A 12,989-nucleotide genomic window follows, 5' to 3' on the forward strand; every position below is an offset into this window, starting at 1 on the left:
GAGGTTAAGGGGACAATACAGGGCTCAACAGGGCATATGTGCACAGGCATCAAAGGTCAAAGTTTTTTAGCCTTTATGCATTGCCTAATGTGAGTGAGAATTATTCACAGTTACCAGGTCATGAAACAATCTTTCTGAGAAAGTAAGGCAGGTTTCAGTTCTCAACATGTATATGAGCATTATCTAGAAGCTCACAGTAAATACTTGCTCACTGATTTATTCTTATTTGAGATACTATATGCCCTTCATTACTCAAAGCACGACCTTAACAAGACTTCCAATATATTACAGACAAAAATGTCACAATCTCTGATATACGAAGAGTTCTTATAAATCGATAACAAAAAATACAAAAAACTAAAATCACAAGTCACAAAGAAGAAATACACACTTGAAAAGATGTTTAAAGTTACTAAGAAAGAAACGCAAAGTAACAATGAGTTATTTTTCCCTTTTCAGATTTGTTGAAAGATGGACAGAACCCAGGTCTGGCACGGGAGTAGAAAACTGGGCATTTTCACACATTGCTGCCAGATGTTGTGATTTGATACCACCTTCCCAGAAAGCAGAGTAGCAATCTGAAAAACAATATTAAATACTCATACCATTCAACAGAACAATGCTAGTTCTAGGAATTTATACCAAACATATAATAAAATCAAAAATGTACATAAATGTTCATTACAGCTTTCTTTTTTTCTGTCTTTCCTTTCTTTCCTATAAAGACAAACAACAGGATACTGGCAAAATAAAGAATAACTATACAATAGAACCATTAATACTAGGATACAGATCCAACTAAATTAACATGAAGAATGTTTCACAACACATTATAAGGTAAAAATGCAAAGTATGACCCCATTTATGAATATATATCATCCACAGTAATATCAAAGTGACAACACTAGCTAACATTTGCTGAGGATTTACTGCATCAAAGCACGGCTACACATTTTTATGTGAATTAACTCATTCATTTCTCACAGCAACCCCCATGAAGAAGGAACTTTTATGTTTCCATCTTACAGATGAGAAAACTGAGGTGAAATAAGTAAAGTAGCCTGTCCACATCATGCAGTCGCAAGCAGGGAAGCTGGGCTTCAAAACCAGGCAGCCTGATGCCAGAGCTCACATCCTTAACCACATTTGTGTATACATATGTATTCAGCACGTGTGGTATGAGTGTATTACACACACCTGTGCTAGTCACGGTGTAGGTATGTGTGTTTAATAAAAATTCCATTTTTATGAAATGGAATTTAATAAATTTAAAAATTCCATTCCCATTTCTAGGTAGTAGGATTTACGATGAGTTTTATTTTCTTCTTTACATTTTTCTTTTTGATTTGAATTTTAGTGAGCAGGTATTTCTTAAGATTAGAAAAAAATGGCTTCTATGTTCGTAAAATAGAAACCTCACATTTTCAACAGTAAGTGTAAAATATACACTTTACATTTAGACCAAATGATACTTTTAAAATTACCTAATACAAGATAATATTTTGCTTTATTCCTCAGATTAAAAACATACTAACTTTGTATACAAGAAGTCGCCTAGCTTCAAAGATTGTTTAGTTTTGGGTAAAAGTTAACGGCATATAGAATGAAAGGACTCGGGACCTAGGCACGTCCTACCCAGGAGACTGGCAAAAGCAGCCCAGAAGTTGGACTAGGAGAGAACTTTTAAAGCAGAAGGAGCCTTAGGGGTCAATTATTCCCAAGACCACACTATTTCATGTTAATAAAACCCAAAGTCACACAACCAGTGTGACAGAGATAAGATTGAAATCCAATGCTCTTTGAATGACACCATACAGTATGCAAAAGACCTTTTTTCCCCGTTTTTTTGAACTTAGCCAATTTATAGTCTCACCATCAAAAGTAACGCTGGCCTCGCCACAGCTGTGTAGCTGTGTGCTTTCACTTGTTAGAGTCTCACAGACTAACCCAAGTGCCAGTGCTGCTTGGGTTCTGCTCTGAGCAGTTCAGTGGAGCCTGGTAAGCCTCAAGATGCTCCTGAAGTTTCAACACTGCTTGTTTTCAGCTGCTTCACACTTGTGCCATCCACTGGGCCACAGTGTACTTACAGGCTGGGTGACCTAAGCGGCAGGAACCTCTCTTACACTGCCCGTGTTCCCATCCCTGAAACCCTGTGCCTTCCTTCTTGTGTCCTCTGCTCAGGGAATTTCCATCACTGTACAGTAACACCTCTGGGGACGCCCTGTCCTTGGGGGATTCCTGCCCCTCTCTGTGTTCTGCATGCAACATCCCTCTTGCAGTTCACCAATCAGCGCAATCCAGGCCTGCTCCAATCCCACCTCTTCACTTTGGCTGGCCCAACGGCAATGAATACCAAGTGTAAGGTGAAAATAAGAAGCCTCATGGCAGCATGGGCTAACCTGAGTCCTGCAATCCACTTTCACCAGAGGGTCTTAACAGAGGCTGGCTCCACCATTACCATGCACACTAGACTAGTACATGGGACCAAAATACCACCTGGGGGGACATGAGGACTTTAAGCGTGGACACAGCAGAGGGCCTCACGGTTCCTGTTGGGGCTGATCTGAAAACAAGCAATGATTCAACACACAGACTTCCTGGGCACTAGAGGGTAGAATGATTTGTGCTTCCACAGCCAATTTTCCCCTTTTATCCAGACTGTCAGCCAGGTCAGCAGCCAGGAATAACTGTAAAGCACAGAGCAGCTAGGTTCCATATGCTCTGGGCACAGGGTCAGTAGATAGCCATCTCAAACTCTGTTCTTAATCACGTATTGAGCTGCACACAGGGCTAAAGGAGACCTACAAAGGAACTGGATTCCTGTGGCTCTTACATTAGCTATTGGAATCACCTGCCTATAGTAAGAGTTAAATCCTGACCTTGGTGGTTGAAACGCACATATGAAAAGAAACTCACTGGGAGTTCAACCATGGAGGGGGGTGGTTCACATATTTTATCACGGTTCAAAAAAAGAATAATGGGGCTTCCCTGGTGGCGCAGTGGTTGAGAGTCTTCCTGCCCATGGAGGAGACGCGGGTTCGTGCCCCGGTCCGGGAAGATCCCATGTGCCGCGGAGCGGCTGGGTCCGTGAGCCATGGCCGCTGAGCCTGCGCGTCCGGAGCCTGTGCTCCGCAGTGGGAGAGGCCACAGCGGTGAGAGGCCCGCGTACCACAAAAAGAAAAGAAAAAAAAAGAATAATGGACCTTTTATTCTCTTCCTGAGTTTGGGTAAAGAAAAAACATCAGTGGAATTATCATAAATTCAAAGACTAGTAAGTAAATGCATAAGGCTGTCTTTAGGAATCACCTTATTTCAGACTCAAGGAGGAACACAATCCAAAATGACAAAATTACTCTCAGTTATAAGGCAGAATAGGAACACATCGGTGAGAGAAAAATGAAGGGCCACACTGATCAAGGAGGAAGATGAGCGGGATTTCCTAGGAGAAAACTTGCAATTTTAATGGCAAGTGCTTGAAGGGACAGGACCCCTCCGGAGGTCCTCTCTAAGGTGTAAGACAGGGGGCTTCCCTGGTGGCGCAGTGGTTGAGAGTCCGCCTGCCAATGCAGGGGGCGCGGGTTCGTGCCCTGGTCCAGGAGGATCCCACGTGCCGCGGAGCGGCTGGGCCAGTGAGCCATGGCCGCTGAGCCTGCACGTCCGGAGCCTGTGCTCCGCAACGGGAGAGGCCACAGCAGTGAGAGGCCCGCGTACCGCAAAATAAATAAATAAATAAATAAAATTAACTTTAAGGTGTAAGACAACTTAGAGGCAGTTAATTACGAGAGCAATTGTGGGACAGTCCTCCTTGAGACCTAGGGCAGCTGTCTCTCAGAGTCACCTAAGATGAGGGCAGATCTGAGAATGAAACATCAGCACTGCACACATGCACCCTCTCTAAAGAGCTTCTCAGTGACACCCACAATGTAGGGGAGATGGTGAGGCCCATTCCCTGAGGAACATACCTAGGAACCTCGTGGCCTCAGGACTCCACAGGAAGGTGTAGGAGAGATGAGCCACGACACAATGAAGACAGCCTCGCCACAGCAGCCCAGGTCCAGGCCTAATTAGATGCTGCACTCATACTCTCTTTCTACACTCGGTACCCCAGACACTGCCAAGATTTTGCTTATTTGAGCTGGAATAATGTCTGAAAACCTAGAGCAACAATGAATCTCCTCCCCAAGCACAGGACCTGGCACACAGCTGAAATGCTAATTGTGATAAAAGAATGAATTCACATGATGAACATACCACCATTTAAAAAGATGTTTAGGGAGAATTTTTAATGATCCAGGAAAATGCTAAAAATACAAAGGGAAAAAAAGCAAATACAAAGTAATACAACAATATGACCCCAACTATGTAATATGTACATTTAGATACACAAAAAAATACAAAAAAAAATTAAGAAGAATTGCACAAAAATGTTAGGGTTGGTGAAATTACACGGAGTTTTCATTTTCATTCTTATACTTTTCTCTATCTTCCAAGTTCTCTTACAGTGAAAAAAAGTTTCACTGAGTTTGTTTTTTGTTTTTTTAAGCACAAACAGTCTCCAATTTACCAGGACTTTTCTATCCCTTTCAATTAGTTTAAATCTTTTCAATTTCATTCTTCATCTGCAATTCTACAATTCTTTCAGCAATAACTGGTCAGAAGAGATACGATCTACTTTCCACAGCTAATTTAAAACTGTTTATCATACTCACAGAATGGGCTCTTAGAAAACATCTAGTTCTCTAGCTCGGTGTGACTTTAAAATTCAAAGTAGCCAGATAAGAAAGATTTATTTTTTTAAAAAGCCCACAGGATTAGATATTTTTAAAATTAAAACTCCGCAGGATTTAAGGGAATGTGATACGACTGCTTTTGAGTCTGAATAAAAACCTCAACTCTGAACTTTGTGCGGGACCTCCATACACCGTCTGGGCTGCCGGAATAGGGTTTCACAGAAGACAGCGCCGCACCAACGCAGGCGCTGCCAAGGCTCCAGGGAAATTAGAAGCATTCCATAGGAGAAGCACCCCTTCCTGCCACGTTTCTCAGGTGTCCCAGGCATTGCCCCTGACTTTCATCTAATACTTAAGCTGTACTGTGTGTCCCAGTCGAAAGCCTGGAAACCCGATCACCCCGATGTGAGAGCACAACCCCGCAAGCTCACTCGGGTCACGCCCGTGCCGAGATACCCGAAGCTCCAGGCTCTCCGGACAGTCGGGGAAGCGTGAATCATGGGCCCCCGTGAGCTGGTTCTTCCCTCAAACGCCCTTCACTAGGCTTCGCCGACTCCTCCACCCCCACTCAACTCATTCCCCGTTGCTCTGGAGCCCCCCAAGCCCTCGCATCCTGACTCCACCAGCCACCAGATTTCAGCTTCACCACGTTTCTTCTATCAACCCTCCACCCTCAGACCAACCTCGGCCCTCTGCAGCTTCCACCTGCGACTGCCACTCCCACCCGAACGACACCCAACCTCGGCGTCCCTCCCGGTCCTACTTTCCCATTCCCGGAATTGCCAACTCCGGGAGGTACCCCGGAAAGGAAGGGCGGCGGCCGGGAGGAGTCCCTGGAAGCGTCGCGCCGCCGCCCAACAGCCCGGACTCAACCACCTGCACTGACCCAGGCTCTGCGCCGCAGAGAGCGAGGGGGTCCGAGGTCCCCTCCCCCACTCACCGGCCGCCACAGCACTCCACGTCTTCGGGGGCGGGCCCAAGAGCCTGCTAGTCACCCAGGCCGGGCGAGCGACTCTCGCAGCAGGAGGCGGTCAGCGGCCTGCCGGGCAGGTACCACCCAGCGCCGGGCGTGCAGGGCGGGGCCGAGACGCGATCACACGCAGGCGGGGGCGGGGCCTCGGTGTGGGAGGCGGGGCTTAGCGCTGGGTCTCACCGGGCGGGGGAGGGGCCTAGCGGTGAGTCACTCCCAGCAGAAACCAGGCTGCTCTAGCGAAACTAGACTGGCCTAGTCTGGCTGTCGCCGGGAGTGAGAGAGGAGACTGCTAAGGAAGAGGCGTGCCTTATGGGCTGTCACTCCGCGTGGGGGCGGCACCACGGTGGAGAGGCGGGGCCGCGCGGGGCTGGGCTGTCACTCCGAGAGTATGGGGGGGCGACCTGCAAAGAAATATGTCCGTTCATATTTTCCTCTTTTCCGTCTCTTAAGGTCCAGAATCCAACTTTCTTGTCACTTTCAAATAAAAGAACAAGTCTCATTTTAGTTGTAATTCACTTTCAGGCAGTGAAAAACCCAATTCCAATATATTATTAAAACTTCATATCCAATGAAGCCAAATACCTTACAGAGGTCTATAGGGTCTCCTAGCCCCGCCTCCCACTACCTCTCAGAAAACCTCTTACTCTCCCTTTTTCTCCGCCCTAGCTACATTAGTCTCCGTGTTCTGCCCAGAACTCACCAGACAGCCTCCCCCCGCCCACCTCGGGATCTGTGCCCTGGGAATGTGTTCCCAATGCCTTGCAAGCTCTTCGTTAATTAAGGAGATGATTTATTTCCTCCCTTCCCTCACGGGAAGCGGGAACCGAATCTCACCTTCTCAGTGAGGCCCTTTCTGACCATCCTATTTAATACCTGCTCTCCTCCCTACCCCACTATCTTACGTTAGCATATTTCTTTTTTCCGCAGCACTCATCACCTTCTAACGTTTTATATTATTATATTTATTGTCAGTCTTTCCCTAGAATGTAGGCTTCACAAGGGCAGGGATTTTTATCTGTTTTATCCACTGATACATCCCCAATGTCTAGAACAGCGTTAGAGTCACAGTAGGCATGCAATAACTCAAAGGAATGAAAGAAAACAATGCATGAACCCTTTCTCCTTCCATACACGCAGTTCAGTCCAGACAGATGCCTCGAGGTCCTACAACGCCAGAAAAGCCGTGTCTGCTTTTCCATCCTCTGCCCCTTCTCTGTGTCTTCCAGACTCAAGACAGGAGACAGGGAGACCAGGGGCAAGGCACAGAAGCCTAATTACTTGCGAGGGGCCCTTTGTTGATCTTTCTAGATGCCTGTCATAGCAGCTCACAACGTTATTGGCCAGTTCCCCTGTGGTCATCATGGGTATGGCCAGATGTTCTTTCTCTTCTGAAAATCTGGACAAATTGTTTATGAGCTTCAACAGGTTTAGACGTTGATTACGCAGTACATTTTTGTTTTTAAGTTGCACTCTTCCTAACTTCTCATTCCTTGAATTTATGGCCATCCCTCCATATAATGTCATCTTCTGATAATTATATGACTGGAAGGATTGGAAAAAAGATTGAATGGAAATGTTAAAAATGCGTTTCACACAGATGGTCTCCTTTCATCTCCACAATTGGCATATTAAAACTTTGTGTTAAGTATGACAAATTAGCTGTTGGACAACACAAAGGGCAGACTTCAGTTAATGACGTGGATTCCTGTATCAGTTAGCTATTGCTGTGTAACAAACCACTACACAGAATTAAGGATTCCCTTTTGCATCACTCTCCTTTTGGGCATTTCCTTTATAATCTCTGGCACCCAGAACCCCCTTTTTCCAGTTCTGCTGGCCAGAGATATAGGGTTCTTCTGGAGTCTGCCATACTTTATATCTGTTGTGCTGCTCTGTGCAACTGGGGCTGACCTCGGGACAATATTGAGGGGAAAGAGAGAAAAAACGACAGGGATTCTCCCCATACTCTGCACAGCAAGTGTCCTTTTTCCCATTTCCTCTGACCAGAGGGACAGGTTTTCTATCAGGGTCTAGTTATCCACATCACTGTACTATAACAGTGAAGCTCTGTGACTGGGACTGGCCTCAGGACAGAGTGGGGAGAAGAAAAAGCAATCAGGAGTTTTCACCCCTTTCTCCAGCTTGCGGTAGCCTTTTTTTCATATTTTGTCCAGAAGTTTTAATAGTCATCTGTGGTGGACATAGGCTGCAGTGGACATAGTCCATTTCAGCCAGAGCTGGAACTGATCAATTTAATAAATGAAAAAATGTTTTTATTTGTATTTCTCTTATTATGAATGATAAAGCACATTTGTATTTCATTTGCCATGAATTATCTATTTATGTATTTTGTCCACTTTTCTACTGGATATAGAAACACTTTATATAATAGTAAGAATGGTCCTTTGCTTAGAAATGAATGTCAAAACTTTTTTTCAGTTTGTCATGTCTTTTGACTTTTCTTACACTGTTTTACTCGTTTACTTTTTGTTTGTTGGGTTGGTTTTTTGTTTGTTTTGTTTTTTTGGCCATGCAGACCTTTTTCATTTCTAATTGGTCAACTTTTATCTGGCTTTTGTTTTACTATTTACTACTTTTGGGTATATTAGACTTAGAAAAGACTTCACCTCTCTTAGATTACTTTGAAAATCCTTCCATGATTTCTTCTTAATGTTTCATGATTTTGCTTTTTTCCTTTAAAAATCTGACCCTTCAGGAATTTGTTTTGATGTGAGTTAAGTACAGTGGATCCAACTTTGATATCTTGATAGCTACGCATTTGCCCAACCTCAATTACTAAATAATCCGTCTTTCCCCAACTGATTTTAAATGTCACTGTTATCATAATTAAATTTACTTCTGTATTTTTGGACTTTCACAATATATCATTTTCTTTCTTTAAACCCTCCAATACAGTCAGAAAAGGCCAACCCATCCCAAAAGTTCTTGAATCCCTCATTCCCATCATAGCTGTCTAGTAGGGCAGCCACTGAAGCCTCCTCGCCTTCAGTAAACTGTTCATTCCAGGCAACCACAGGTGATTACAGAACTTTTTCCACTGCATGCCCTAGATTTGCAGTATCCCATTTTCCCCTGGTGGCAAGTTCACCATTATCTTCAAACCTAGCTGGGTCAGATCCAATCCCAGATTCCCATCTTGAGGGCCTGATTTCTGCAACCACTTCCAATATCAAATATGTCAGACCAGTTTCAGTACAGAAAACAGAAATCACTCTGTGTATTTTACACAGGAAGAGATTTAATAAAGGGAATTAAGTCCTTATCGAATCATCGGGAAGTGCTGGTAAAGCACTTGTAGGCGTATATCTTGGAGGGAGCAACATTGCTGAACTGGTACACCACGGGAGCTGCAACTTTTGAGGCTACTTGATCCATGCCAGGGCTGGAGCCACAGCCACTGGCTGAATGTGGAGAATGGACACCTTATCCTGTGATCCTAGGATCTCAGAGTTAGATCAGGAAGCTGCCACAACCACTGCTGCTTCTTGACACCCAGGAAGCTTGAGAATAAAGACAGGAACCAGCTGCTGCAAAGAAACCACACCCTTCTTCTCCAGTAGCAAGGCCAGGAGCCACAGCAGGATGGTTTCTTAACTCCCACCTACCTGATCTCAAGTGAGTGCATCTAAAAAGGGAAACTGATGCTATTTTTAGGCTTCCAACACCTATACCTAGCACCTCTTCATATAAATCTTGCCCATTTCTTATGAAGTTTATTCCTAGGTAATTTACCTTTCTCGTTGCTAGTGTAAGTGAGATCTTTTCTTCCATTATAGCTTCTATTTGGTTGTTGCCTGTTATATGAATATTAATTTATGCATATTAATTTTATACCCTGAATAAAATCTTTTGCAGTTTATAAGTGGTCTATTCCATTAGGATCTCCAATTTTACAGTCACATAATCTGAAAACCATTATAATTTTCCTTCCTTCCTTCTTATCTTATATCTGACATTAAGGTGCTCACTCTTTCCTAGAGAACAGCTTACTCCTTCAATCCTCTAAGACTTTGTTCAAAATGTCATTTCCTCAATGAGTCCTACCCTGATCTCCCTATTTAAGTGTAACCTACTCTGTCTAATCCTTTTAAACTCTATTTTGCTATTTTCATTCCTGCTCTCCATGGCCCTTGCTGGGTTTTCTTTAGTGTCTGTTCTTTCATGGACGGCTTCCAGTTTTCCTTCAATTCTTTGATGCCTTTTTTTTTTCCTTTCTCTTCTTTTTGAAGTGCTACCGGTTCATGTTTTATTTTCCGTCTCACCTTCTCTCACGTGAGCTAATTGCAGGATGTAGATTTTGGTAGGGTCCAGGTTCCTGGCTGGAAGGAGTTTTTCTTATGGCTCAGTATTAGATGAGTGAATAGATTCAGCCTTTACTTCTCGTCAGTGAAAAAATAGGCAGCTGGAGGGCTGCTCACAGTGCGTTCCTCCCCCCTCCTTGTTTGCTGGCAGGCTGCTTCCTGCAAATATATGTTTTTTCTGCCTGTGTCCTCACTGAGCCCTGCCCTCTTTGCTTCGACCTTTATTCTCTGCATGCCACTCCTCTAGCTGGAATTTGGCTTTGTGCACCGTCTACCCTGAGCCCTTTACCTTGGAGTATCTACCAGCCCCATCTGAGATCTGCTCTCATGACATGGGTGTGCTCTCTCCACTTTTGCCAGTGTTCCTACTTATCCTCACTGCCCTGGGGACCACTGCCATCAGTTTTGTATGGTTTGGAGCTTCAGTGTCTCCTTGTTTTGTCAAAGATGAGTGTTTTAGTCAGTTCTGGCTGCTATAAAATGAACAAAAAATCATAGACTGGTGACTTAAAAAAATTTTTTTTTGATGTTTTCCATTTTGATATCTAAAAATGAAAAACTGAAATTTACTTTCACATATTGAAAGACTTATCTCATCCTCCTAGAAAGAAATATATAAACTGTTTCCATCCTTCCTGTAAGTGTTGAATACAAGCACCTATTTGCTAGAGTAGATGAAGTATCATATAAGTATTTTGAATATCCTGGGGAAAGTGTTGTTTTATTTCCACTCTATTTTTACCGGAAAGCTATAACATAGAGAAATGACCATTTGACATCTGCCTAGTAACCAAGGACACAATATTTCAATTTCTTGTCTTAGCAGAGAGCAGGCTAAATGGCTTATGAGTCTTTTCTGTGTCTTCTGTGTATCTAACACACTCCTGGAATAAAGCCATTGAAGTAACAGAATTCCTCTATGAAATTGCTCACCTGAGGAGAACTGCTCATCCTAAATATTAGGTTTTGATTAAGATGAGTATCTTCAACTATCAAAATCTATATCATTAGTGTCAAGAACTACAAATGCTATGACATCTTACTATACTTGTGAGCTAGTAAGTTAACTCATCAGTTTCATAGATGCCAACAGAAGACAAGAGACTCCTGGGTCAGAGACAGAGGACTTTATTACTCATTGCACATGAGTCTGAGCTCCACGTTTGTGTCAGCTCCCCTTGTCCCCAAGTCCCATAGGAGCAATATGGAGCAGCCCAAGTGGATTCTACACACTCATCAGGTTTGCATCATAGCTAAGAAACTCTGAGTTTAGGTAACCATAGACTTCTAAGGGGCTGGTAGCAAGCCTGCTCAAATTTGACCCCTGAGGCAGACATTATCTTTATTATCCTAGACAGAAAACAGGTCTGCCCTCTGCTCCACAGGGAGAAACCAGCTCAATCTCAAGGCCATTTGCTATGCAGACATCTTTCAAAAAGATAGCTTGGAACAAACTACCTTTACTCAGAAGATATGCAGACACACACCCCTGTAGAATTATCTCCCAACAATTAGGAGTAGCCTTGCTACCAGCCCAACTCCTGAGTTTTCCCAATGGAAGTATATCCTACAGCCTGCACATATAGCCAAACCTCAGAGTTACACACACTTTATTAGAGGACAAAAGATTACTGGATTTCTTCTTTACATGTCTTTTAGTTTAAAAAAAAAAGTTAAACTAGATAACACAAAAGTAAAAACTAGTACAAAAATACTAGTACAAAAGTAAAAAACTATACGAGAGTAGGCAGTACAAAGTAGGTCTCTCTCCCTATGCCCTAACCAGTCAGTTTCTCTCGCCAGAGGAAACCGGCTTATTTTGAGTTTCCTGGAGATTTTCTATCTATCTATCATCTATCTATCTATCTATCTATCTATCTATCCATCCATCCATCCGCAAACACAAACATGCACAACTGTTGGATATGTGTGTATATTCACGTTTTTCCTTTACCTAGAATCTTGTTTACTTCTTCACACATCCCCACTCACCAAAAACAGTAAAAATTAAGACAGACCAAAAAATCTAAAACCCCAAACACTCCAGTTCCCTCCAGTGACTTTCAAAATTCCTGCATTCCCTTAATCATGCATTCCCCACTGGTGACCACTCACTGAGCTTACACATGTAGGGGAGCAAGGCGCCTACACACACAATTATAATATAAAGAATGCAGTTGACCCTTGAACAACGCTGGGGTTAGGGGTCAACGGCCACCAGCAGTCAAAAATCTGTGAACAGCTTTACAGTGGGCCCTCTGTATCCGTGGTTCGGTATCTGAAGATTCAACCAACCAGATGGTGTAGTAATGTAGTGCATATTTATTGAGAAAAAATTGCATGTAAGTGGACCTGTGAAGTTCAAACCTGTATTGTTCAGGTGTCAACTGCAGGTAGAGCAGGAAAAATAAATGTACTATAGGAGATCAGAGGAGGGATAAATTACTCAGAATTGGAGGGACTGCTGGGAGGATCGATGGCAGATGGGACACCCAAGGTGGCTTCAATGAAAGGAGATGGGGACGTGTGAGTTGGGCAGGGGGTGGGGAGTGGAGGAGTAGACAGGCATTGAGGAAGAAGGAAGACATGAGCAAAGGTACAGAGGCAGGAAAGCAAATCATGCAATAGGGAAACAAGGAGCAGTCCATGGAGCTGGGCAGAAGGTAGGTGAGGAAGTAAGGGATGGAAGGAGGAGTCATTCATGGTGAGGGCTCACACATGATGCTGCTGCCAATCATGGTCTTCCTGGGCATAAGTGCGGCAAAAATGATCACTTTGGTCCCACCACAAGACAAGGGTCCTGAACCCACGTGTAACAACTCAGCCATCATTTAGGACACCTTGTCACTGGCATCTACTTCCTTCATGGCAAGCAAAAGTTTCTGAGCCTAAGGCTAACTTGAGACCCCACTGTTGCTCATCACTCACATCAAACGTTGGTGCGCTGAACCCTGGAAAGCCCTA

General features: G+C 43.7%; 1 protein-coding gene across 2 annotated transcripts in view; it reads right to left on the reverse strand.

Moving 5' to 3' along the window:
• ANO10 (anoctamin 10) overlaps window positions 1-12,989 on the reverse strand; it is a 281,214-nt gene that overhangs the window by 228,752 nt on the left and 39,473 nt on the right. Inside the window, exon 1 of one of the 2 annotated variants that reach the window (XM_082639733.1) lies at window positions 5,671-5,797. The exons of the other annotated variant lie outside the window; for it this stretch is intronic. The gene's annotated coding sequence lies outside the window, so the exon portion shown is untranslated. Of the gene's footprint in view, window positions 1-5,670; window positions 5,798-12,989 lie in introns of those variants that run through there. 2 annotated transcript variants of the gene reach the window in all.

This window comes from Mesoplodon mirus (genome assembly GCF_964341445.2).
Source record: "Mesoplodon mirus genome assembly, chromosome: 12".
Lineage (NCBI taxonomy): Eukaryota > Metazoa > Chordata > Mammalia > Artiodactyla > Ziphiidae > Mesoplodon > Mesoplodon mirus.